Source organism: Bos indicus, chromosome 10 (assembly GCF_029378745.1).
Source record: "Bos indicus isolate NIAB-ARS_2022 breed Sahiwal x Tharparkar chromosome 10, NIAB-ARS_B.indTharparkar_mat_pri_1.0, whole genome shotgun sequence".
Taxonomy (NCBI): domain Eukaryota; kingdom Metazoa; phylum Chordata; class Mammalia; order Artiodactyla; family Bovidae; genus Bos; species Bos indicus.
Genome location: NC_091769.1, coordinates 44,862,725 through 44,890,333, shown reverse-complemented (window position 1 = coordinate 44,890,333; position 27,609 = coordinate 44,862,725). Strand labels below are relative to the sequence as shown.

General features: G+C 38.4%; 1 protein-coding gene across 1 annotated transcript in view; it reads left to right on the top strand.

Moving 5' to 3' along the window:
• The window catches only part of LOC139185243 (uncharacterized), a 214,989-nt gene that overhangs the window by 79,796 nt on the left and 107,584 nt on the right, over positions 1-27,609 (top strand). Inside the window, exon 5 of the mRNA XM_070797415.1 lies at positions 17,060-17,164. The gene's annotated coding sequence lies outside the window, so the exon portion shown is untranslated. The remainder of the gene's footprint in view (positions 1-17,059; positions 17,165-27,609) is intronic.

The window sequence follows — 27,609 nt, the reverse complement described above, 5'->3', positions numbered from 1 at the left end:
GAGGTGATATCTCATTGTAGTTTTGGCTTGCATTACTGTAATAAGAGATCTCTAGTCTTTCCCATTCTGTTGTTTTCCTCTATTTCTTTGCATTGATCACTGAGGAAGGTTTTCTCATCTCTCCTTGCTATTCTTTGGAACTCTGCATTCAAATGGGAATATCTTTCCTTTTCTCCTTTGCTTTTTGCTTCTCTTCTTTTCACAACTATTTGTAAGGCCTCCTCAGACAGGCATTTTGCTTTTTTGCATTTCTTTTCCATGGGGATGGTCTTGATCCCTGTCTCCTGTACAATGTCATGAACCTCCGTCCATAGTTCATCAGGCACTCTGTCTATCAGATCTAGTCCCTTAAATCTATTTCTCACTTCCACTGTATAATCATAAGGGATTTAATTTAGGTCATACTTGAATGGTCTAGTGGTTTCCCCTACTTTCTTCAATTTCAGTCTGAATTTGGCAATAAGGAGTTCATGATCTGAGCCACAGTCAGCTCCCGGTCTTATTTTTGCTGACTGTATACAGCTTCTCCATCTTTGGCTGCAAAGAATATAATCAATCTGATTTTCGTGTTGACCATCTGGTGATGTTCATGTGTAGAGTTTTCTCTTGTGTTGTTGGAAGAGGGTATTTGCTATGACCAGTGTGTTCTCTTGGCAAAACTCTATTAGCCTTTGCCCTGCTTCATTCCATATTCCAAGGCCAAATTTGCCTGTTACTCCAGGTGTTTCTTGACTTCCTACTTTTGCATTCAAGTCCCCTATAATGAAAAGGCCATCTCCTTTGGGTGTTAGTTCTAAAAGGTCTTATAGGTCTTCATAGAACTGTTCAACTTCAGCTTCTTCTGCATTACTGGTTGGGGCATAGGCTTGGATCACCATGATATTGAATTGTTTGCCTTGGAAACAAACAGAGGTCATTCTGTCGTTTTTGAGATTGCATCCAAGTACTGCATTTCAGACTCTTTTGTTGACCATGATGGCTATTCCATTTCTTCTAAGGGATTCCTGCCCACAGTAGTAGATATAATGGTCATCTGAATTAAATTCACCCATTCCAGTCCATTTTAGTTCGCTGATTCCTAGAATGTCAATGTTCACTCTTGCCATCTCTTGTTTGACCACTTCCAATTTGCCTTGATTCATGGCCCTAACATTCCAGGTTCCTATGCAATATTGCTCTTTACAGCATTGGACCTTGCTTCCATCACCAGTCACATCCACAACTGGGTATTGTTTTTGCTTTGGCTCCTTCCCTTCATTCTTTCTGGAGTTATTTCTCCAATGATCTCCTGTAGCATATTGGGCATCTACCAACCTGGGGAGTTTCTCTTTCAGTATCCTATCATTTTGCCTTTTCATACTGTTCATGGGGTTCTCAAGGCAAGAATACTGAAGTGGTTTGCCATTCCCTTCTCCAGTGGACCACATTCTGTCAGACCTCTCCACTATGACCCGTCTGTCTTGGGTGGCCCCACATGGCATGGCTTAGTTTCATTGAGTTAGACAAGGCTGTGGTCTGTGTGATCAGATTGGCTAGTTTTCTGTGATTATGGTTTCAGTGTGTCTGCTCTCTGATGCCCTCTTACAACACCTACCGTCTCACTTGGGTTTCTCTTACCTTGGACGTTGGGTGTCTCTTCACGGCTGCTCCAGCAAAGTGCAGCCGCTGCTCCTTACCTTGGACGAGGTCACCCCTCCTGACCTTGAATGTGGAGTAGCTCCTCTCGGCCCTCCTGTGCCCATGCAGCTGCCACTCCTCGGACATGGAGTAGCTTCTCTTGGCCTCCGCCTCTGACCTTGGCCATGAGGTATTAGAGATACCAAGGGAACATTTCATGCAAAGATGGGCTTGATAAAGGACAGAAATGGTATGGACCTAACAGAAGCAGAAGATGTTAAGAAGAATACACAGAAGAACTGTACAAAAAAGATCTTCACGACCCAGATAATCACGATGGTGATGGAATTCCAGTTGAGCTATTTCAAATCCTGAAAGATGATGCTGTGAAAGTGCTGCACTCAATATGCCAGCAAATTTGGAAAACTCAGCAGTGGCCACAGGACTGGAAAAGGTCCGTTTTCATTCCAATCCCAAAGAAAGGCAATGCCAAAGAATGCTCAAACTACTGCACAATTGTACTCATCTCACATGCTAGTAAAGTAATGCTCAAAATTCTTCAAGCCAGGTTTCAGCAATACATGAACTGTGAACTTCCAGATGGTCAAGTCGGATTTAGAAAAGGCAGAGGAACCAGAGATCAAATTGCCAACATCTGCTGGATCATGGAAAAAGCAAGAGAGTTCCAGAAAAGCATCTATTTCTGTTTTATTGACTATGACAAAACCTTTGACTGTGTGGATCACAGTAAACTGTGGAAAATTCTGAAAGAGATGGGAATACAGGACCACCTGACCTGCCTCTTGAGAAATCTGTATGTAGGTCAGGAAGCAACAGTTAGAACTGGACATGGAACAACAGACTGGTTCCAAATAGGAAAAGGAGTACGTCGAGGCTGTATATTGTCACCCTACTTATTTAACTTCTATGCAGAGTACATCATGAGAAACGCTGGACTGGAAGAAGTCCAAGCGGGAATCAAGATTGCCAGGAGAAATACCAATAACCTCAGTTATGCACATGACACCACCCTTACGGCAGAAATTGAAGAGGAACTAAAAAAGCCTCTTGATGAAAGTGAAAGAGGAAAGTGAAAAAGTTGGCTTAAAGCTCAACATTCAGAAAACTAAGATCATGGTATCTGGTCCCATCACTTCATGGGAAACAGATGGGGAAACAGTGGAAACAGTGTCAGACTTTATTTTTTTGGACTCCAAAATCACTGCAGATGGGGATTGCAGCCAGAAATTAAAGGAAGCTTACTCCTTGGAAGGAAAGTTACGACCAACCTAGATAGCATATTAAAAAGCAGAGATATTACTTTGCCAACAAAGGTCCATCTAGTCAAGGCTATGGTTTTTCCAGTGGTCATGTATGGGTGTGAGAGTTGGACTGTGAAGAAAGCTGAGTGCAGAAGAATTGATGCTTTTGAACTGTGGTGCTGGAGAAGACTCTAGAGAGTCCCTTGGACTGCAAGGAGATCCAACCAGTCCATCCTAAAGGAGACCAGTCCTGGGTGTTCATTGTAAGCACTGGTGCTGAGGCTGAAACTCCAGTACTTTGGCCACCTCATGTGAAGAGTTGACTCATTGGAAAAGACTCTGATGCTGTGAGGGATTGAAGGCAGGAGAAGGGGACGACAGAGAATGAGATGGCTGGAAGGCATCACCGACTTCATGGACATGAGTTTGGGTGAACTCCAGGAGTTGGTGATGGACAGGGAGGCCTGGTGCGCTGCGATTCATGGGGTCACAAAGAGTCGGACATGACTGAGCTACTGAACTGAACTGTAATAAGGAGTGACGTTGATCATCATTTCATGTGTTTTGTTAGCCACCTGTGTGTCTTTTTTGGAGAAATGTCTGTTTAGGTCTTTTTCCCACTTTTTGATTGGGTTGTTTGTTTTTCTGGTATTGAGTTGTATGAACTACTTGTATATTTTGGACATTAATCCTTTGTCAGTTGTTTCATTTTCTATAATTTTCTCCCATTCTGAAAAGACACCTTGCTTAGAGTTTCCTTTGCTGTGCAAAAGCTTTTAAGTTTAATGAGGTCCCACTTGTTTACTTTTGTTTTTATTTCCAGTACTCTAGGAGATGGGTCATAGAGAATCTTGCTTTGATTTATGTTATCGATTGTTCTGCCCATGTTTTTCTCTAAGAGTTTTACAGTTTCTGGTCTTACATTTATATCTTTAATCCATTTTTTAGTTTATCTTTGTGTATGGTGTTAGGAAGTGTTCGAATTTCATTCTTTTACATGTAGTTGTCCAGTTTTCCCAGCACCATTTACTGAAGAGGCTGTCTTTGCCCCATTGTATATTCTTGCCTCCTTTGCAAAACTAAGGTACCCATAGATCAAGGGTTTATTTCTGGGCTTTCTATCTTGTTCCATAGGTCTATATTTCTGTTTTTGTGTCAGTATCATATTGTCTTGAATGTAGCTTTGTAGTATAACCTGAAGTCAGGAAGGCTGATTCCTCCAGCTCCATTTTTCTTTCTCAAGACTACTTTGGCTATTTGGGGTCTTTTGTGTCTCCATATGAATTGTGAAATTTTTTGTTCTAGTTCTATGAAAAATGCCATTAGTAATCTGATAGGGATCACATTGAATCTGTAGATTGTGTTTGGCAGTATAGTAATTTTCATAATACTGGTTCTTCCTACCCGGGAATGTGGAATATCTCTCCATCTGTTTATGTCACCTTGATTTCTTTCATCAGTGTCTTATAATTTTCTATGTGTAGTTCTTTTGTCTCCTTAGGTTAGTTTATTCCTAGATATTTTATTCTTTTTGTTGCAATGGTGAATGGGATTGATTCCTTAATTTCTCTTTCTGATTTCTCATTGTTAGTGTATAGCAATGCAAGTGATTGCTGTGTATTGATTTTGTATTCTGTAACTTTGCTAAATTCACTGATTAGTGCTAGTAATTTTCTGATACTATCTTTAGGGTTTTCTGTGTACAGTATCATGTGATCTGCAAACAGTGAGAGCTTTACTTCTTCTTTTCCAATCTGGATTCCTTTTATTTCTTATTCTTCTCTGATTGCTGTAGCTAAAACTATGTTGAATAATAGTGGTGAAAGTGGACACCCTTGTTTTGTTCCTGATTTTAGGTGGAATGCTTTCAGTTTTTCACCATTGAGAATAATGTTTACCGTAGGCTTATCATATATGGCCTTTACTATGTTGAGGTAGGTCCCTTATATGCCTGTTTTTTGAAAAGTTTTAATCATAAATGGGTGCTGAATTTTGTCAAATGTTTTTTATGCATCTATTGAGAGTATAATATGGGTTTTATCTTTTGATTTGTTAATATAGTGTATCACATTGAATGATTTGTATATATTGAAGAATCTTTGCATCCCTGGAGTAAACCCAACTTGATCATGGTATGTGAACTTTTTGATGTGTTGCTGAATTCTGTTTGCTAAAATTTTTTGTTGAGGATTTTTGCATCTATGTTCATCAGTGATATTGGCCTGTAGTTTTCTTTTTTTGTGTTGTCTTTGTCTGGTTTTGGTATCAGGGTGATGGTGGCCTCGTAGAATGAGTTTGGAAGTGTTCCTTCCTCTACAGTTTTTTGTAGGAGTTTTAGAAGGACAGGCATGAGCTCTTCTCTAAAAGTTTGATAGAATTCTCCTGTGAAGCCATGTTGTCCTGGGCTTTTGTTTTTTGGGAGATTTTTGATCACAGCTTCAATTTCAGTGCTTACAATTGGCTTGTTCATGATTTCTGTTTCTTCCTAGTTCAGTCTTGGAAAATTGAACTTTTTCAAGAATCTGCCAATTTCTTTCAGGTTATCCATTTTATTGCCACATAGTTGTTCATAATAGTCTCTTATAATCCTTTGTATTTCTGCATTTTCTGTTGTAACCTTTCCTTTTTCATTTCTAATTTTGTTGATTTGATTCTTCTCTCTTTCTTTTCTTGATGAGTCTGGTTAAAGGCTTGTCAATTTTGTTTATCTTCTCAAAGAACCAGCTTTTAGTCTTATTAATCTTTATGATTGTTTCTTTTATTTCTTTTTCATTTATTTCTGCTCAGACATTTATTATTTCTTTCCTTCTACTAATTTTGGCATTTTTTGGTTCTTCTTTTTCCAGTTGTTTTAGGTGTAAAGTTAAGTTGTCTATTTGATGTTTTTCTTGTTTCTTGAGGTAGGATTGTATTGCTATAAACTTCCCTGTTAGAACTGCTTTTGCTGCATCCCATAGGTTTTGAGTTGTCATGTTTTCATTGTCACTTGTTTTTTAGAAATTTTTTTATTTCCCATTTGATTTCTTCAGTAACTGTTGGTTATTTAGAAACATATTGTTTAATCTCCATGTGTTTGTGTTTTTTACAGTTTTTTTCTTGTAGTTGATATCTAGTCTCATTGATATCACAGTCTCATAGCATTGTGGTAGGAGAAGGTGCTCGATACAATTTCAATTTTCTTAAATTTACTGAGGTTTGATTTGTGACCCAAGATGTGGTCTGTCTTGGAGAATGTCCCATGTGCACTTGAGAAGAAGGTGTATTCTTTTGCATTTGGATGGGGTGTCCTGAAGATATAAGTGAGATCCATCTCATCTAATGTATCATTTAAGACTTGTGTTTCCTTATTAATTTTATGTTTTGATGACCCATCCATTAGTGTGAGTCGGGTGTTAAAGTTTCCTACTATTATTGTGTTACTGTCAATTTCTCCTTTTATGTCTGTTAGTGTTTGTTTTATGTATTGAGGTGCTCCTATGTTGGGTACATAGATATTTACAACTGTTATGTCTTCCTGTTGGATTGATCCCTTGATCATTACGTCCTTCCTTATCTCTTGTAATATTCCTTATTTTAAGGTCCATTTTGTCTGATATGAGGATTGCTACTCCCGCTTTCTTTTGCTTCCCATTTGGAAGGAATATAATTTTCCATCCTCTTACTTTCGATCTATACGTGTCTTTAGGTCTGAAGTGGGTTTCTTACAGACAGCATATATATGGGTCTTGTTTTTGTATCCATTCAGCCAGTCTGTGTCTTTTGGTTGAAGCATTTAATCTGTTTACATTTAAAGTAATTATTGTATATGTGTTCCTATTGCCATTTTCTTAATTGTTTGGGGTTGATTTTATAGATTTTTTCCTTCCCTGGTATTTCTTCACTATATAAGTCCCTTTAATATTTGTTGTAAATCTCGCTCCAAATATTTTTAATCAAAAAATAGTGTTACAAATAAAATTGTCCCTCTCTTCAGCCTTGTTCGTGTCTGCCCAAGCAGAAAATCCTAGGTGAGATCACTTGACAGGATTCTCTAGCATGTAAGAATATGGGCTTGAGAACCAAACTGCTTGAGTTCAAATCTTATCTTAGTCTCCAAATAACTGAGGCTCTAATGTTAGCAGAGGAGTTAATGTGTGTCATTATTGTCCTTCAGTACTTTTGAATATTCCTCCAATGTTTGGGTGAAGGACACCTGCCAGCACCTGGTCAGATGACACCACAGAGAAAAATGGCACATGTGCTTTGCCTTGGTATGGAGCTGGCCAAGGCCACAGCTGAGGCCTAGTCTGGCCCAGCCATATAGAAGGGTAAGGCAGGGGGAGATAACTAGATTTCTGCCCTCCTGCCCCCAGCCAAGAGGAGGAAGGAGTTGAAAGACAGTCATACTCTCATTCCTTTTTAAATCCCATTACTATACCCATCAGAAAACCTGGTTGAAACAATGCCCTGACAACTAATCAAACCCAACCCACATTCCTTCTCCCTGGGGTACAAGAAGAAAGGGAGAGGAACCAAGAGAAAAGAGGATCTTTCTGAACTTCCCCCTTCCCAGGCAGATGCATAGAGAGGTGTTCTGCTGGATCCTGGTGAGTCTGGGTCCCACCTTCTTCTCAAGCCAAGACACTTGTTAGAATGGTAGAGTTAAAGCTTTTGCCCAGAAATCTGCAGATGGACAAAATAGAATATGCTTATAGGAACATTGAGAGAGAAGGTAAAGAATGTTAGGAGTTTGGATATTAGTTAAATTCTATTTAAGAGGGGTGGGAAGTTGTTGAACAGTTCTTGCATTCTCTCATCAAAATGTTAGTAAAATGAATTAGCTGTAACATGTTATGCATGCTTATGTGTATAAAACACTCATCATAAAATCATATCAAGATAGCTAAAGTCAGCCTTAAAATATTAAAAAATTTCCCTTCCTGTCATCTCAGAACCATATTTTAAACCTTGGAATATAAAATGTTGAAAAATTTCCCTTCATGTCATCTCAGGATCATATTTCAAAGACTTGCAAAAATTCTGCTGGTTAATCTCTAAAGTCACCTAGGCTTTGGACCACAAGATTGAAAAAGTCTGACTGATGACCTGGTAGTAATTTATTATCCTGTGGCTTGGATAACTGAATTGTCATGATGTAGACAAATGATATAAAATAGCATAAGTGGTATAATGAAATTATATAAAATCTTGTTTTTATAGAAATCTTAAAATGATTTAAAAATAATCCATAAAGAAAAATTTTTATTTATCTGATATTTACTAGCATCAGTGGTCCTTTTCCCCAGTGTCAGAATGCTCTTTATGTTTGTTTTTATGTTTCTTTCAGTTTTTTTTTTTTTTAATAGGCTTTATTTTTTAGAGCAGTTTTAGGTTCACAGCAAAACTGAGTGGAATACATGGGTTTCTCATATACCCTTTCTGCCCCCTCATATGCATATCCTCCCAATTATCAACATCCTTCACAAGAGTGGCACATTTATTCTTGTGTTTTTCTTCTGCTTCCCAAGACTATGAATCAACAAGATTTGATCTTTTAAAACCTTTGCTATTTAGTTGAATCTTCTTCATCCCAGCCTTGTTAATAATCATTGATAACACTTCTTTTACTAAATGGACATCTTTTAACTCAGCCAAATATGGCCCAGTTGACGATTGCAGGGGGGAAGCTGGAGAGAGAACCTCCAGACTAGGATTTACAACAACAACAACAACAACAAATAGAGTGGGGCAAAAAAAGAAAAAAAGATTGTGGTAACAGTTCAGAGACTTTGAATTGTGTCTCACTGTCAAAAAATGTTTGGGAGAAATACTGGCCTCATATGATTCTTCAGGAAGAAGGGTCATAATGTCAATTAAATTTGTGAAAACCACACACTATTCATCTCTCTTAGAGACTTATGATACACATGAGTGCATTAAAGACTGAGAAATCCTCTTCTAAAGAATCTTATTTAATTTTTTTTCTAACCCGGTATTACCTAGGTTTATTTAACCATAGGGAGCACTTTTCCTTAAGTAATCCTATTCTACTAACCTTTATGGAATTTGTGCTCCATGAAAATTATTTGGAAAAGTGCTGATCAGCATTTGGCATCATGTTATCCAAGATGAAATAATGGACAGTAAAGCAAAGAGAAGCATAAGACTAGAAAAAGTCTGAGGAAAGGAGCTTGAAGAGATGAGGAGATTGAAGTTCCAGGAAAGGGATCATTCAGTTCAGTTCAGTTCAGTCGCTCAGTCATGTTGTCATAGCATGCCAGACCTCCCTGTCCATCACCAACTCCCGGAGTTCACTCAGACTCATGTCCATTGAGTCAGTGATGCCATCCAGCCATCTCATCCTCTGTCATCCCCTTCTCCTCCTGCCCCCAATCCCTCCCAGCATTAGAGTCTTTTCCAATGAGTCAACTCTTTGCATGAAGTGGCCAAAGTACTGGAGTTTCAGCTTCTAGTAAGAACTCCTTAAGGTCTTCCCTGGAGGTCCAGTGGTTAAGACTCTGGGCTTCCATTGCAGTTGGCATGGGATTGACTCCTGGTCAAGGAACTAAGATCCCTGCATGTGGCACAGCCAGAAAAAAAACCCAAAACAACAACCACCACACACACACACACACACACACACACACACACAGACACACAAAAGAACCTCTTTAATATTCCCAGAAGCCAAATGAGATAGGTATTATAAATTGACATTTGACAGTTGAGAAACTAGAGTCTCCAAAAGTTTAAGTAAGTTACCCAGGGTCATTAGTTAGCTAGTTACAGAGTTGGGCTTCAAGATCAGGTGTGCACAGTAACAAACTGAAAGATAAAAACCTAATGATTATCTCAGTAGATGCAGAGAAAGCCTTTGACAAAGTTCAACATCCGTTTATAGTAAAAAACCCTCCAGAAAGCAGGCATAGAAGGAACATATCTGAACATAATAAAAACCATATATGATAAACCCACAGCAAACATTATCCTCAGTGGTGAAAAATTGAAAGCATTTCCCCTAAAGTCAGGAACAAGTCAAGGGTGCCCACTCTCACCAGTATTCAACATAGTTTTGGAAGTTTTAGCCACAGCAGTCAGAGAAGAAACAGGAATAAAAAGAATCCAGATTGGAAAAGAAGAAGTAAAACTCTCACTGTTTGCATAGAAACAGTGAAAACAGGGTTTCCTCTACATAGAAAACCCTAAAGACACCACCAGAAAATTACTAGAGCTAATCAATGAATATAGTAAAGTTGTAGAATATAAAATTAACACACGAAAATCCCTTGCATTCCTATACACTAACAATGAGAAAACAGAAAGAGAAATTAAGGGAACAATTCCATTCACCATTGCAACGAAAAGAATAAAATACTTAGGAAAAAACTACCTAAAGAAACAAAAGACCTATATTTAAAAAACTATAAAACACTGATGAAAGAAATCAAAGAGGACACAAATAGATGGATAAATATACCATATTCATGGATTGGAAGAATCAATATAGTGAAAATGAGTATACTACTCAAAGCAATCTATAGATTCAGTGCAATCCCTATCAAACTACCAATGGTATTTTTCAGAGAACTAGAACTAATAATTTCACAATCTGTATGGAAACACAAAAAACCTTGAATAGCCAAAGCAATCTTGAGAAAGAAGAATGGAACTGGAGGAATCAACCTGCCTGACTTCAGACTATACTACAAAGCTACAGTTATCAAGACAGTATGGTACTGGTACAAAGACAGAAATATAGGTCAATGGAACAGAATAGAAGCCCAGAGATAAATCCACGCACCTATGGACACCTTATCTTTGACAAAGGAGGCAAGAATATACAATGGAGAAAAGACAATCTCTTTAGGAAAAGATGCTAGGAAAACTGGTCAACTTCTTGTAAAAGAATAAAACTATAACACTTTTTAACACCATACACAAAAATAAACTCAAAATGGATTAAAGATATAAATGTAAGACCAGAAACTATAAAACTCCTAGAGGAAAACATAGGCAAAACACTCTCTGACATAAATCACAACAGCATCCTCTATGACACACCTCCCAGAGTAATGGAAATAAAAATAAACAAATGAACAAATGGGACCTAATTAAACTTAAAAGCTTTTGCACAATGAAGGAAACTATCCGCAAGGTGAAAAGACAGCCTTCAGAATGGGAGAAGATAATAGCAAATGAAGCAACTGACAAAGAATTAATCTCAAAATATACAAGCAGCTCATGCCACTCAATTCCAGAAAAATAAACAATCCAATTAAAAAATGGGCCAAAGAACTAAACAGACATTTCTCCAAAGAAGACATACAGATGGCTAACAAACACATGAAAAGGTGCTCAACATCACTCATTATCAGAGAAATGCAAATCAAAACCACAATGAGGTACCATCTCACGCTGGTCAGGATGGCTGCTCTCAAAAAGTCTACAAACAATAAATGGTGGAGAGGGTGCAGAGAAAAGGGAACCCTCTTACACTGTTGGTAGGAATGCAAACTAGTACAGCCACTATGGAGAACAGTATGGAGACTCCTTAAAAAACTGGAAATGGAACTGCCATACGACCCAGCAATCCCACTGCTGGGCATACACACTGAGGAAACCAGAATTGAAAGAGACATGTACCCCAATGTTCATCGCAGCACTGTTTTCAATAGCTAGGACATAGAAGCAACCTAGATGTCCATTGGCAGACAAATTGATAAGACAGCTGTGGTACATATACATAATGGAATATTACTCAGCTACTAAAAAGAATGCATTTGAATTAGTTCTAATGAGGTGGATGAAACTGGAGCCTATTATACAGAGTGAAGTAAGCCAGAAAGAAAAACACCAATACAGTATATTAACACATATATATGGGATTTAGAAAGATGGTAACAATGACCCTATATGTGAGACAGCAAAAGAGACACAGATGTAAAGAATAGACTTTTGGATTCTGTGGGAGAAGGCGAGGATGGGATGATTTGAGAGAATAGCATTGAAACATGTATATTACCATATGTGAAATAGGTTGCCAGTCCAGGTTTGATGAAAGAGACAGGGTGCTCAGGGCTGGAGCACTGGGATGACCTGGAGGGATGGGATAGGGAGGGAGGTGGGAGGGGGGGTTCAGGATGGGAAACACATGTACACCCATGGCTGATTCATGTCAATGTATGGCAAAAACCATTACAATATTTTAAAGTAATTCGCCTCCAATTAAAAAAATAAATTAATTAAAAAAATAAAGTATTAAAATAGTAGCTTGTTTAAAAGGAAAAAAAAAAATCAGGTGTGATTCCATAGGCTGTGTTCTCTCCACTGTGCCATGCTTTCTTGCTTTTTTTTTTTCTGCATGTGTGGTCAGTCACTTCAGTCCTGTTTGACTCTTTGATACCCTCTGGACTGTAGCTGGCCAGGCTCCTATGTCCATGGAATTTCCCAGGCAAAAATACTGAAGTGGGTTGCCATTTCTTCCTTCAGGGGACCTTCCCGACCCAGGGATTGAACCTGAGTCTCCTGAGTTTCCTACATGGCAGGCAGATTCTTTACTGCTGAGCCACCTGGGAAGCCCTGCATTTTTTTAAGTCTTGGCAATTTAGTCTTCTAAATATTTTCCCCCAATTTTCTCTTCTTTTCATCCTTCCACTGGAGTAGTAGTGATGATGAGTCAAGTTTCTGGACATTTTAAATTGAGGTTCACAGAGAGCAAGCTTAATTTCTTCCATTCATTTCACTGTGCATATTTCACCTTCTGGTCTGAATACTCTGAGATCTCTTTCCTAACTCTCTATTTGCCTCCAGGCTTTTGATAAATCTCCAAAGCAAATATTGTATTAAAAAGATTATAAATTTATAGAAATACTATGTTATGAAGAGAAGAGAATATTGACTTAAAAATAAGCTCCGAAGTGACTTAAGAATACTCTGGAAGATGTTACATCCCGAAAACATGTTGCCACAGTAAAGCAAATACATTAGCTTATTTATCTTTATTGTCCTTGCTGTTAACTGGTTTCTGGAACAAATCTTGCTTATAAGAATGTTAAAAAAATTAAGCTCCAGTAATGCAAGGATATTTTAGGACAGATAAGTATAAAGATTTTAATAACATCTGTTTCCTGCGTCACATGCATTGTACTCAGTACACTGAGTAAAGAAAACAATGTTATTCCCAGAATATGCCTACAAGGTTAAATTGAAAATGAAGCTGCTTCCAATGCATGAGATCTGGGGACTGACCTTTCCTCCAAAATCTCATTGTGTTCAGAGCGAAATGTTTTAGTATGGTTGCAATTGTCAATAGTGAGTAAATCCACAAACAACCTTGATTACTACCTCCAGATCTTAGAATCACACCTTCTGTTTGCTTTCTTCACTTGTACTTCTTTCTCTTCCCTCTACTCCTGTTTATTTATTTTCCTGTATTTATGGGTTTGAAAATATCTTTAAAAATATTTCAAAAAAAAATAAAAATAAATCTGTATAGTAAACACTAAGATAATAGAATATATATTCATATATATTTATATATCTGTATCAGTATATTATACAGATAATAGACTATATACATATATATGTATATGTGTGGATATATATATATATACACATATCAATCTCTGCCTGTGGTTCCTCACATGGGGTTCCTAAAACCCTTGTAGGTTCCTAAGTGATGAGAGCATTAGGAGCATCTTTTGTTCTAATGATGTAACTCTGAGTGGGCTCCTAAGTGGCCCTGGATGAGGGCTTGCCATCAGAAGGACCAAGTCGTGATTAGAAGTCACTTATTTTAAGCCTCACCCTCCTTACCTTGTGGCTCAGCTGGTAAAGAATCTACCTGCAATGTGGGAGACCTGGGTTCGATCCTTGTGTTGGGAAGGTCCCCTGGAGAAGGGAAAGGCTACCCACTCCAGTATTCTGGCCTAGAGAATTCTATGGACTGTATAGTCCATGGGGTCGCACTACTGAGCAACTTTTACTTCACTCCTCACCTTTCATCTTGAGAAGAAAGAAGTGCTAAAAATAGAGTTAATGATCCATTATGCCTGTGTGATGACGCCTCCATAAAATCCCCAAAGTATAGTTGTTTGGAGAACTTTTAAACTGATGAACACATCTATAATGGAGGTTGGTGATGCATCCCAACTCCATGGGAACAGAAACTGCTGTACTCCAGACCCTCCCAGACATGGCCCTATGTATCTCTTCATCTGGCTATTCATCTATGTATGTGCATGCTCTCAGTCATGTCCGACTCTGCAACCCCATGGACTGTATAGTCCACCAGGTTCCTCAGTTCATGGAATTTCTCAGGTCAGACTACTGGAATGGGTTGCCATTTCTTTTTCCAGGGGAATCTTCATGACCTAGGGATCGAATGCACATTTCCTGCATCTTCTGCCTTGGCAGGTGTATTCTTTACCATTGAGCCACCTGGGAAGCCCTTTATTCATCTATATCCTTTATCATATGCTTTAATAAACTGATGAATGTGTATCCTCGAATTCTAGAGAATTAATCAAACTTGTCGAGGGGGGTCTTTGGGACCTCTGATTTGTATCCAAATCAGGCAGAAGTTGTGGGTAACCTGGGATCTACTAGCAATTAGCATCTGAATTGTGGTGGGAGGGGCAATCTTGTGGGACTGAGCTCTTAACCTATGGGATCTGATGCAAAGTCCAAGTAGATGGTGTCAGAATTAATATATTTAATAGATTAATAATTAATAGAATTAATAGATTGTAGAACACCCAGCTGGTGTCGTGGAGAAAATCCTTCACACGGTTAGTGAACAGAGTGAAGTGTTCTGTGTGACTAGTAAGGGAGACACATAGGAAGGAAACACACAGTGGAAAGAAATGATTTTTTCCCACATAGGGAAGTAGAAGAATGGTTTTTTTCATTATATATACCATTAGAGAATTTAGGGGTGAATGTAGATTTCCATTCTTTTTTTTAGCATCAGTTTATATATTTTCATTACCAAAGTTGTGTTGGTTTTGTTATATTCAAATATTTATCAATAAGCATGGGAGTACAGTCAGTGGGGTATCTAGTTAGCAGAGTGGTCTTAAATAGAGAACAGCATCTTTTGTATGCTAATAAGATTCTGATCATATTAACTCACAAGACCAGAAATATGAAAGGATAATTTGATTTTCTGGTTAGAGTTCAAACAGAAATATCTTTCTAATGTGTGTATGCTTAGATGAAACAAAGCACAGTCACCTAAGGCCAACCAGAGACTTGCAACTCAAGTGCTTTGCTAGCTCTGTGAGAGAAGAATACACCATCTTTCATTTGGAAAATGTTTGATCTAGTTGGGAAGACAGAGCCAGCACACAAAAAATACAAGAGAATCGTGCAAGAGAGTATGCAATTCATTGTTAACTCCGGAATATACAGAACTGTCATCACGTGATATTTTGACATTTGCTTTTGACATCTTCCCAGTCCTCATTTCTGTGTTCCTCTTTTCTTCCCTGTGTCTTCCTTTCTAACCTTCTAGGTACCCAGAATATACACTCTCTTTCCCACCATATCTGACCTCAAGTATGTATTGAATTCAAGATGCTATAGATGATAAAATATACCACTATTTTCTGTACCACTATGAAAAAATCATGTCAATTAAATTATATCACAGTGCTTTCATATCATTTAAAATTTTAAATCATTTAGAACTGGACTTAAATTTTTAATATGTAGTAACTCTTCTGCACACACAAAAAGGAAAATAAAGTTAATGATTAAATCATTACGGTTTTCTCAGATCTTCACAACTTTCAATAAAATAATGTTATTAAACTAATTTTTATTGAGTTATAAATGACTAGTCCTGGATTTAATTTCAAGTCAACACATATTTACTGAACATCATTATATATCCTGTGCTACAGAAGATCAGAGAAGTTCAGATAAAGTTAAATAAAGAGGTTAAGGTTTAACTGGACTTCGTTGAATGGATAAGATTACTCTTTTAGGGGGATGAGATGCAAGAATTATTCAATAGTAAAGGGAGAAAGTTGAAAAACTAAACCTCTGTAATGTGAATGATTGTTCAGTTGCAAAGAGTATTGCAAGTACCAGTCTGATATCAGAAACAGACAATTCATATAAAAATAAATAAAAACAAAAACATATGAATGCAGAGTTATCCATTAAAACTACCTACTCTTCAACCAAAATGTCCAAACTGAAACAAAGTTCTTAATCATAGACAATAATAAAAAAATAAAAGCTAAAGCTTGGAATATTATACAGATATATAAAATAAGGAAACTATTTATAGTATGGTATCAAGTAAAAAGTGGGATACAAAATTATAACATAGTTACAGCAATAGAAAAATGCACTTGCCTGCAACCCAAATTATAGAAAGAACTTAGGTCGAGATACATATGATTCTTCCTTCTAGATTTTTTGACACTGTTTTTATAATCACTCTTTTAAATTATCAGTTTAAAAGTACATATGAGGAAAAGTGAATTATGAATGATATAGTAGGTAAATCAAAAGGAGATAAAAAGAAATTATTATCAAAATATTATATAAATGCTAACATAAACCTATTACACTTCTGCTTCATTTTAATATAATATTCTAATAAGTTAACCAAAGAAACCAGCAAAAGAGAAGCATGCTATAACAGAGATTACACTAGTTAAATGCCCTGTATTATTGTCTCAGGACCAGTTTTTTTCATATACAATCTAATGAATGCTGTAAGTTTTTCTTTTGCTTATAAACAACAGAATTCTATTTCTTACAGTTCTTCAGGCTAAAAAGCACACGATCAAAGTCATGACCAATTCAGTGTCTAGTGGGAATCTGCTTCCTCACAGACCACAGGCTTCTCACTGTGATCTCACTTGGTGGAAGGTCAATGCTATAATTTTTTAAAGCATGAAGTTGGAAAGCTACACTGGTCACTGACCTACTGACAGCCTAAAATATCTACATTTGGATTCTCATACATTATATTTTTCAGAATCAAAAATAGATTTTTTCTATTTATGTATTACCATTACATGTACTCTTTATTCCTGTGTATAAATTCAAGTTTCCAACTGACTGATGCCATTTTCCTTTATCTTGAGCTTCCTGTAACACATCTTGCAGTGCAGGTTTCCTGATAAGAAAATGCCTTTATTTCACCTTTTTTTTTTTTTTTGGCTGTGCCACATGGCATGCAGGATCATCATTCTCCGACCAGGGATCAAACTCACGCTCCTTGAATAGGAAGACGGAGTCATAACCACTGGACAGCCAGGGAAGTCCCACACCTTCATTTTTTAAAGGTTGTATTTTCTAAATATCCAATTATAGGCTAATAGCGATTGACTGGGTCCCCTTTCCCTCTCCCTTGAGCAATTTTAAAATGTCATTCTGTGTCTCTTAACTTGTGTTGGTTTTGATAACAAGTCAATCATAATTCTTATCATAGGTCCCTGTATGTAATGTTTCTTTCTCTTGGGCTGTTTTAAATATTTTCTCTTATCATTGGTTTTCAGCAGTGTAATCACAGTGAGTTTTGGTGTGATTTCCTTTGTGATTATCTCTCTTGGTGCTTGTACTTTTTAGAACAGGGTGCTGATATTTTTCATAAAATTTGAAAAAAAAATTTCAGGCATTTCACCAAATATATATTCTCTCCCACTCTATCCTATAAACCCAATCACAGTGAGTTTTGGTGTGATTTCCTTTGTAATTATCTCTCTTGGTGCTTGTACTTTTTAGAACAGGTTGCTGATATTTTTCATCAAATTTGAAAAAAAAATTTCAGGCATTATTTCACCAAATATATATTCTTTCCCACTCTATCCTATAAACCCAATTACACATATGCTATATCACTTGATATTGATGGTGTCCCAAAGGTCACTGAGCCCTTGTTCATTTTTTAAAAATTATAGACTTAGTTTTTTTAGAACAGTTTTAAGTTTACAGAAAAGGTGAATGAAAAGTACAGAGAGGGCTTTACCTACCTGATCATTTTACATTTTATGTTGGATTCTGTTTAGTACATTGTTGAGTACCTCGATCTTGTCTTGTAGGTGGTATTGAATTTTGTTCTGATGGCAGTTAATTTATTTGTGGATTGACACGGTACTTTGGAATCTTGTTTTTAAACCTGGTTGGAGAAGATCTAGTCTTTGTTTTAGATCTAGAATATCCATTGTCCTAAGGTGTAGCCTTTTTTGGCTGTCAGCTGAGTATCGGGGGTCTGTGAGGACTCTCCTGTCAGACTGGTTAACACTCCAGTGCATCCCAGCCCTGTACAAGCTGCAGGAGACCTGTGATGGTTTTCTGTTTGCCCTTGAGTAGTCTCACACTGTGCAAGGTCAGCTAAGAATTCGGTAGAAGTTACAAGGGGAACATCATGCAGATTTCTAGAGTATCCTTGTGAAGCTCCTTCCTTTCTAAGAAAATTCCATTCACCTCAACAACTTTGAAGTTTAAACTAGGTTTCCTTCGCTCAGCGAGACTGCCAGCTTCTGCTTGGGTTCCCCCTCCTCGCATCGTGGTGAGGAAAAGTATCCCTGATCAGAAAACAAAGGTGATTGTGGGACTTACTTCATTTCCTTCCCTGCCATCCCAGCTCACAGTCCGTCACTGACTCTGGTCCAACATTTGACATGATTGTTTACCACAGGCACCGATTAGTCTATCACAGAAACAAACATCCTATAGTTTTTTATTAAAAGAATTTTTATGATGGAAAATTTCAAATACATGTAAAAGAAGATGGAGGAGTAAAATGAAGTCCTAGGTACGTATCTCCCAACTTCAGTAATTAGTAACTCATAGTCAATCTTGTTTCATCCATACCCATTCATTCATTTGCCTCACCCCTGTTTTATCTGTAAGCTTATATTAGCCATCATATCATTTCATCCACACGTATTTCGGTATTTAACTCTAATAAGCAGGATTTTTAATGCAACCACAATACCATTATCATACTTTAATAAGTTAATGATCAGATCAGATCAGATCAGATCAGTCACTCAGTCGTGTCCGACTCTTTGCGACCCCATGAATCGCAGCATGCCAGGCCTCCCTGTCCATCACCAACTCCCGGAGTTCACCCAGACTCACGTCCATTGAGACAGTGATGCCATCCAGCCATCTCATCCTCTGTCGTCCCCTTCTCCTCCTGCCCCCAATCCCTCCCAGCATCAGAGTCTTTTCCAATGAGTCAACTCTTCACATGAGGTGGCCAAAGTACTGGAGTTTCAGCTTTAGCATCATTCCTTCCAAGAAATCCCAGGGCTGATCTCCTTCAGAATGGACTGGTTGGATTTCCTTGCAGTCCAAGGGACTCCCAAGAGTCTTCTCCAACACCACAGTTCAAAACCATCAATTCTTCGGCGCTCAGCCTTCTTCACAGTCCAACTCTCACATCCATACATGACCACAGGAAAAATCATAGCCTTGACTAGACGGACCTTTGTTGGCAAAGTAATGTCTCTGCTTTTCAATATGCTATCTAGGTTGGTCATAACTTTCCTTCCAAGGAGTAAGCGTCTTTTAATTTCATGGCTGCAGTCACCACCTGCAGTGATTTTGGAGCCCCCCAAAATAAAGTCTGACACTGTTTCCACTGTTCCCCATCTATTTCCCAGGAAGTGATGGGACCGGATGCCATGATCTTCATTTTCTGAATGTTGAGCTTTAAGCCAACTTTTTCACTCTCCACTTTCACTTTCATCAAGAGGCTTTTTAGTTCCTCTTCACTTTCTGCCATAAGGGTGATGTCATCTGCATATCTGAAGTTATTGATATTTCTCCTGGCAATCTTGATTCCAGCTTGTGTTTCTTCCAGTCCAGCATTTCTCATGATGTACTCTGCATAGAAGTTAAATAAGCAGGGTGACAATATACAGCCTTGACGTACTCCTTGTCCTATTTGGAACCAGTCTGTTGTTCCATGTCCAGTTCTAACTGTTGCTTCCTGACCTGCATACAAATTTCTCAAGAGGCAGATCAGGTGGTCTGGTATTCCCATCTCTTTCAGAATTTTCCACAGTTTATTGTGATCCACACAGTCAAAGGCTTTGGCATAGTCAATAAAGCAGAAATAGATGCTTCTCTGGAACTCTCTTGCTTTTGTGATGATCAAGCAGATGTTGGCAATTTGATCTCTGGTTCCTCTGCCTTTTCTAAAACCAGGAAGTTAACTGAACTGCCTAAGAACATATGAATAGTATTTACCTCTTATCTTTTATGAACACTTACTCATAGAGAGTGTTCATAAAAGATAAGAGGTAAATACTATTCATATGTTCTTAGGTAGTCCAGTTAACTTCCTGGTGCTTCCATTTTGTAACCTATGAGTCTGTTGGAAGGAAGCTGGGCCAGGTGTTGTCTCAGGCCCCTTACCTCCATCTCTGTTCTACACCTGAAAATCTTGTACTCTTATATTAAAAGTCATTATCTTGGTTTTGAGCAGCTTGTATTATTTTTTTTTAAAGTAGTCTTCAAATTTCAGTTGTGTCATGAATGTTGTAATTTTTTTCCACAGTGGATTTGAATTAAGACCCAAATATTTAAAAACTACAATAAAGATAGGAAAGAAGTTGGGAGGAAGTTGACTCATGCAAGGCCAGGGAGTATGGAGTTACAAAAAGGAGGGATTATTTAGCAATAGCTGATGCTGCAGGAGGGTCAAATAAGAAAAGAACTACAAACAAGATGACTACTTGATTCAACAGCAAAAGTCTCAGCAAATTGCTTTGCCAGAGCAGTTTTGGTGATAGTGTGTAGGGGTGGGGAGGAAGTGCCATCCAAATCATAGGGGATTGAAGAATAAATGGAACTTGAGGAAGTGAAGACAGGCATCAGTAAAGCTTTCAAGAGGCTTGACTATGAAGGAAAAGAGAATGGAGTGGAATGTAGGTCAAGTTTCTTTTTTTTTTTTTTTTTTAAGATGAGAAGGTCAAAATAGATATTTAAAGCTGAGGGAAACACCAGCTGAAAAGATACGTTAGAGACACAGAAGCAAGATGCTGATGTACGAAGGTGGGCTCCTGAGGAGACGGGAGGAAACGGAAATCAGAGCTGAGGTGAAAAAGCCAGTCTTCTGTTTCCTCCATGCTGATGGAGGGTGAAACCAATACAGTTGTGTAAACCTAATTGTTGGGGTGCAGGAATCTGGGGTGCATCCCATGGGATGGTATACAGTGGAAGCTAAGTTCATCTGCTGAAATTAACAAGGGGGTGGTTAGAAGAGGAGTTAGGCTGGAGATAGGTTTTGAGGAGGGTAGCAGATAGAGAAGGAAGAGGCTCTAAGAAGGCTGAGGGCCCAGCAAAGGGTAGAGACAGATGTTTTCATGCAGCACTATCTGTGCAATGGGGTGATTTTCTTCAGCCACACTCAGGATACTGGATGTTGGTTATTGCTATATCTACAGAATAATTTTTTTTTTTTAAGAAAGCTCAAAGAGTGTAAGGAGAATTCATTGCTTTTTTCCTCACGCTCTATCCATTTGGTGATCTTCAGATTAGATAGCCACCTTTTGGAAATCTGGGAGAGGAGGCTCATGATTCAATGAGAGGTCTAATTAGGGAACTCTCCACTCTCTTCTTCAAAACTGCTCTATGATTTAGCCTTGATTCATGGGAAATAGATGGGGAAACAGTGGAAACAGTGTCAGACTTTATTTTTTTGGGCTCCAAAATCACTGCAGGTGGTGACTGCAGCCATGAAATTAAAAGACGCTTACTCCTTGGAAGGAAAGTTATGACCAACCTAGATAGCATATTAAGAAGCAGAGACATTACTTTGCCAACAAAGGTCCGTCTAGTCAAGGCTATGATTTTTCCTGTGGTCATGTATGGATGTGAGAGTTGGACTGTGAAGAAGGCTGAGCGCCGAAGAATTGATGCTTTTGAACTGTGGTGTTGGAGAAGGCTCTTGAGAGTCCCTTGGACTGCAAGGAGATCCAACCAGTCCATTCTGAAGGAGATCAGCCCTGGGATTTCTTGGAAGGAATGATGCTAAAGCTGAAACTCCAGTACTTTGGCCACCTCATGCGATGAGTTGACTCATTGGAAAAGACTCTGATGCTGGGAGGGATTGGGGGCAGGAGGAGAAGGGGACGACAGAGGATGAGATGGCTGGATGGCATCACTGACTCCATGGTTGTAAGTCTGAGTGAACTCCGGGAGTTGGTGATGGACAGGGAGGCCTGGCATGCTGCGATTCATGGGGTCGCAAAGAGTCAGACATGATTGAGTGACTGAACTGAACTGAACTGAATACCAAATGCTTTACTTAATCCTATTTTCCCCTATCCTTCTCCACAAATCTTGATCCATAATTACTGGTCTTGTACACTAATAATCTTAGCACTGCCAGGTTGGTTTTCAGACAGATTGGATGGCTGGATGTTCCTTGTACCACCTCTGCCTAGGTCATGATACTAGGTAGCCTTCTTGGAATACCCTCTGGACTTTCCTCTTAGTGGGATCAGTTTCAGAGCAACCTCATTTCCAGTAACTCAAGCTTGATTAGTCTGTAACTAATCTGTTATGCTTTATCTGTTAATCTAACTAGTCTGTAACTCAGTCTGTTATGCTTTTCTATGGGTGGTGACAATTAGGATTTCAGCCTTTGGTAAATAAGGATTTTTAAATGTAAATATATATACTGATGTCAGTGATAAGAGGATTCACTAACAAAGTTCCAAAATCGGCAAAGCAAATCATAAAAATCTGCTGTGATCCCAAATCTCAGAAACCTCCTAGTATCTTCTCAGTTGGTGGTTCTATGAGGTTGTAGCCATGTTGCTTATCTCTCTGAAAAACAAAACAAAACAGTATTTTTGGGAGAGAGTCTTACCATATTTAAATTAATGGAAGTGGATAATTCTTGTCCCCTAGAAAAAAAAATCTATGGCATTTACAAGATAAAATGTCAGTAAAGACAGCAATCTAGGTATAAAGTGGTTATATCTTTTTTCCCTTTATTTTTGGAAAAAATACCTTCTAAATTCTGAGCACATTTATTTTGGGAGAACCTTGCCTAAATATCTCTTAATAGACTGAAAGCTTCCTTCATATTCACAATGAAATGAATTATTTTCTCTTTTCTTTTTTAAAACAAATGAGAAAAATGTAACCATTAATTTAAAAAAAGAAAAAAGTAAACCACACACAGATATGTGTGCATCTTTCCTGGAAGACAAATTATGCATATTGTAATGAGGAGAGAAAACCAAAAGCCTGGGAAATGCCTATGAAATGTGCGGTATTTTCCTGGCTTAAGACTTTAGAGAGAAGCTGACCACTGAGCCAACCTCAAATGAATTGATGAAATTATGACTGGATGTGTGGCCATGGGAGGATGTAGGTGTCAGAAGGCCTCCCTACTATTGGATTTTGTGCTGTAGTAAAGTCATCTGTGCCTATCCCTCTTTTCCAGACAGCCAAAATATTCTCATCCTGTTAGCAGAGAGCATAAGAGAGCTTTTTCTTAGGTAGAGACAAAAGGCACAGTAGGGAAACCCTTTGATTGCTCTCTTCAGTTCAGTCGCTCAGTCGTGTCTTGACTCTTTGCAACCGCATGGACTGCAGCATGCCAGGCTTCCCTGTCTGTCACCAACTCCCGGAGTTTACTCAAACTCATGTCCATCACGTCAGTGATGCCATCCAACCATCTCATCCTCTGTCATCCCCTTCTCTTCCTGCTTTCAATCTTTCCCAGCATCGGGGTCTTTTCAAATGAGTTGGTTCTTTGCATGAGGTGGCCAAAGTATTGGAGTTTCAGCTTCAACATCAGTCCTTCCAATGAATATTCAGGACTGATTTCCTTTAGGATTGACTGTTTTAGCTCCTTGCAGTCCAAGGGACTCTCAAGAGTCTTCTCCAGCACCAGAGTTTGAAAGCAAAAAAGTTTTTTTTAAGTTGTAAGTGTAAGGGAGGAAAGTTACAGACTTCATACATTTCTGTGTTCTTGGAGAATTAGGTGATTAGATGGGGAGTGGAGCAGAGTTGGGGGCTTGTGAAAAAGCTAGTGTAGATTTTTGAAACCAGCAAGAAAAAAGTGATAATAATAACAATCTGCCTGGCTCAGTGGCATTCATTCTTCGGGAAATTCGAATTAAAACCACAAAGAGATATCACTACCCATCTGTCAGAATGGCTAAAATAAACCAAACCAAACTGCTCTGCCAAGAGCTGGCAAGGATGCAGAACACCTCTCATATGTAGGTATTTAAGATGCTCAGCCAGTGTGGAAAACATTTTGGTTATAACCTAGCGATTTCACTCCTGGGTATTTACCCAAGTAAAATAGAAATCTATAAAAGTATGTTTATAGCACTTTATTCACAATGACCAAAAACTGGAGACAACCCAAATGCCCATCAACTGCAGAATGGATAAACTGTGGTATGTCCATATAATAGAATGTTATCAGCAATAAAAAAGAAAAGTTTATTGATATTCTCCACAATATCAAATGAATCTCAGTACTAAGTGAAAGCAGCCAGATCCACAAGGCTACACACAGGATAATTCCATTTGTATGACGTTAGGAAAAAGGTAAAACTCTTGTAATGTGAACAGATCACTGCTGTTGAACAGAACATTAATCACTCAGTGATTAAATGGTGGTGATGACTACAAAGGTGTAATATGGAGGAATTGTTTTGTTTTCAGGTGATAAAGCTACTCTGTATCTTGATTGTCATGAAGGTTGCATAATTTTATACACTTGTTGAGATTCATTGAACTGACAGTAAAAAATGAATTTTATTGTATGTAATTTAAAAAGAGAAAGATAAACTCCCTGGAATGGCCCCTTGACTCTTTCAAAACAGGATTTAACTTTTCAAGGACTACTGCTCTTTCATGGCCCAGTTCAAATGTTATCTCTTTTCTGAAACATTTTCCAATTCACAGAAGCCATTCCCTGTCATAATGACTTACTTAGTCTGTGTCCCTGTAGCACTTCATTTTTTTCTGTTTTTCATCACCTTACTTAGTGATATTCTAAATATCTCCCCCTACCAAAAATAAATGTGAGATACATAAGAGAAGGGAATATGCCAAGAGTCTTTATCTTGTTGGTACTCCAAGCACCAGGTTTAGAACCTTACTCATGGGACACACCTAAGTATATGTCAGAAGAAGTGAGGGGACTTCCCTGGTGATGCAGTGGCTAAGACTCCACATTCCCAATGCAGGGGCCCAGGGTTTGATCCCTGGTCAGGGAACTAGATCGCGCATGCCACAACTAAGAGTTTTCATGCCATAACTAAAGATCCTGAGTGCCACAACTAAGACCTGGTGCAGCCAAATAAATGAATAAAAATAAAAAGGGAGTGAATGGGATCAGTACTTTTGTCTGTCTTTTTTCTTTCTTTCTTCAGCTGGGCTGCTGGGTTCCCCAACCAGGGATTGAGCTCAGGCTCTTGGCAGTGGAAACGCTGAGGGGATAGCCAAAAGATTCCTTTGTCTGTTTTTAAAACCTTCTATTATGGAGAATATCAGACATATTCAAAAAAGAGAGAAAGCAGTATAACAAACCCACATCTTATACAAAAACTGCCTTCACACTCTCCAACACACCACTAGATTATTTTAAGCAAATCTCAGATATTTTATCATTCCTTCTCTTAATACATCAATGTGTATCTCTGTTAAGGCAAGGGCTCCCTTTTGTTTAATATAACCACAGTGCTATTTTCCTTAAAAATAAACTTATTAAAACATATTCTTAACTTCCTTAATATCTATTGTACTTCATATTGTCCAATATCCATTCAGTGTTCAAATTTCCCAATTGTCTCATGGGTGGCTTTTTACAGTTGGTTTGTTTGAATCAGGAGCCAAAAAACGTCCATAGGTTGCATTTTTTGATACATTTCTTAAAAAATCTTTTGTTCTGTGACAGTTCCCCCTGCAGGTCATTTGTCCTGTAAAGCTGCACGCATTCTGGATTTGTGGTTTAGGTTCACAGGTGGTGCTATATGTACTTCCTGTTGCATCACACCAGGAAGCAATTATGCCTGTTGTCTTTCTCTTTGTGTTGTTAAGATTGATCTATGGGTTAGAGTAATTCACTCATTATAATATTCCTCACCAGCTTGTCACCTAATAACTTAAGCAGTGAAGATCCATTATTTCATTAGGGGTTATTAGTGAATAATAATGTAATTATGTCACTCCTTCTGCCTGTATTAGCTGGAACTCCATTCATATAGGAAAGGCAGAATAAATGCTTGTTTCTATCCTTTTATTTACCATTTTTCATATTGATGAATTAGTGTTCTAGTAATCTCCAAAGATGAGTATTGCTTTAAAACACTATGTATCATTATGGACTCCTGGGGTCTAACATGATGTATTTCAAATGTTGCGTTATTTTTGATGCTTTATTTGGTCTGTCTTCAACCAGTTGGAAACTTTTTTCAATTTGTCTCTAAGATTCTTTGATTCTTTCCTTTCTTCTGAAGCCTGGCAAGATGTTCCAGATTTATCTTGTGCATTTCCTGCTTCAGAATTCAATTCAGTTCAGTTCAGTTGCTCAGTCCTGTCCGACTCTTTGCGACCCCATGGACTGCAGCATGCCTGGCTTTCCTGTCCATCACCAACTCCCGGAGCTTGCTCAAACTCATGTCCATATCGGTGATGCCATCCAACCATCTTATCCTCTGCCGTCCCCTTCTTCTCCTGCCTTCAATCTTTCCCAGCATCAGGGTCTTTTCCAATGAATCAGCTCTTCGCATCAGGTGGCCAAAGTATTGGAGTTTCAGCTTCAACATCAGTCTTTCCAATGAATATTAAGGACTGATTTCCTTTAGGATTGACTGGTTTGATCTTGCAGTCCAAGGGACTCTCAAGAGTCTTCTCCAACACCACAGTTCAAAAGCATCAATTCTTTGGCACTCAGCTTTCTTTATAGTCCAGCTCTCACATCCATACATGACTACTGGAAAAACCATAGCTTTGACTAGATGGACCTTTGTTGGAAAAGTAATGTCTTTGCTTTTTAGTATGCTGTCTAGGTTGTTCATAACTTTTCTTCCAAGGAGCAAGCATCTTTTAATTTCATGGCTGCAATCACCATCTGCAGTGATTTTGGAGCCCCAAACAATAAAGTCTGTCACTGTTTCCCCATCTATTTGCCATGAAGTGATGGGACTGAATGCCATGATCTTAGTTTTCTGAATGTTGAGTTTTAAGCCAACTTTTTCACTCTCCTCTTTCACTTTCATTAAGAGGCTCTTTAGTTCTTCTTTGCTTTCTGTCGTAAGGGTGGTGTCATCTGCATATCCTAGTTTATTAATATTTCTGCCAGCAATCTTGATTCCAGCTTGTGCTTCATTCAGTTCAGCATTTCTCATGATGTACTCTGCATATAAGTTAAATAAGCAGGGTGACAATATACAGCCTTGATGTACTTCTTTCCTGATTTGCAACCAGTCTGTTGTTCCATGTCCAGTTCTAACTGTTACTTCTAATCCTCTAATTAAGAGCCTAGGGTTCTCTTGAGGTCCTTTAATGGACCGGAACCTGGTGGTCTGGAGTCGACTGATAAGAAAGTAAAGGAGAGAGAAAGAGGCTGATATTCCTTGCTTTACGCAGAAAGCCAATAAAGCCCCTGCACGGGGCTTGCTCTATTCACAAAGGCCTCAGGCGCCCTCTCAATGGGGTGAAGGTGCAGAGCTCCTTCTCGAGAGGGTCTTAGAGGCCCGGGCAGGAAAGTGAACTCAGAGAGCCTCTGCACTCCAGG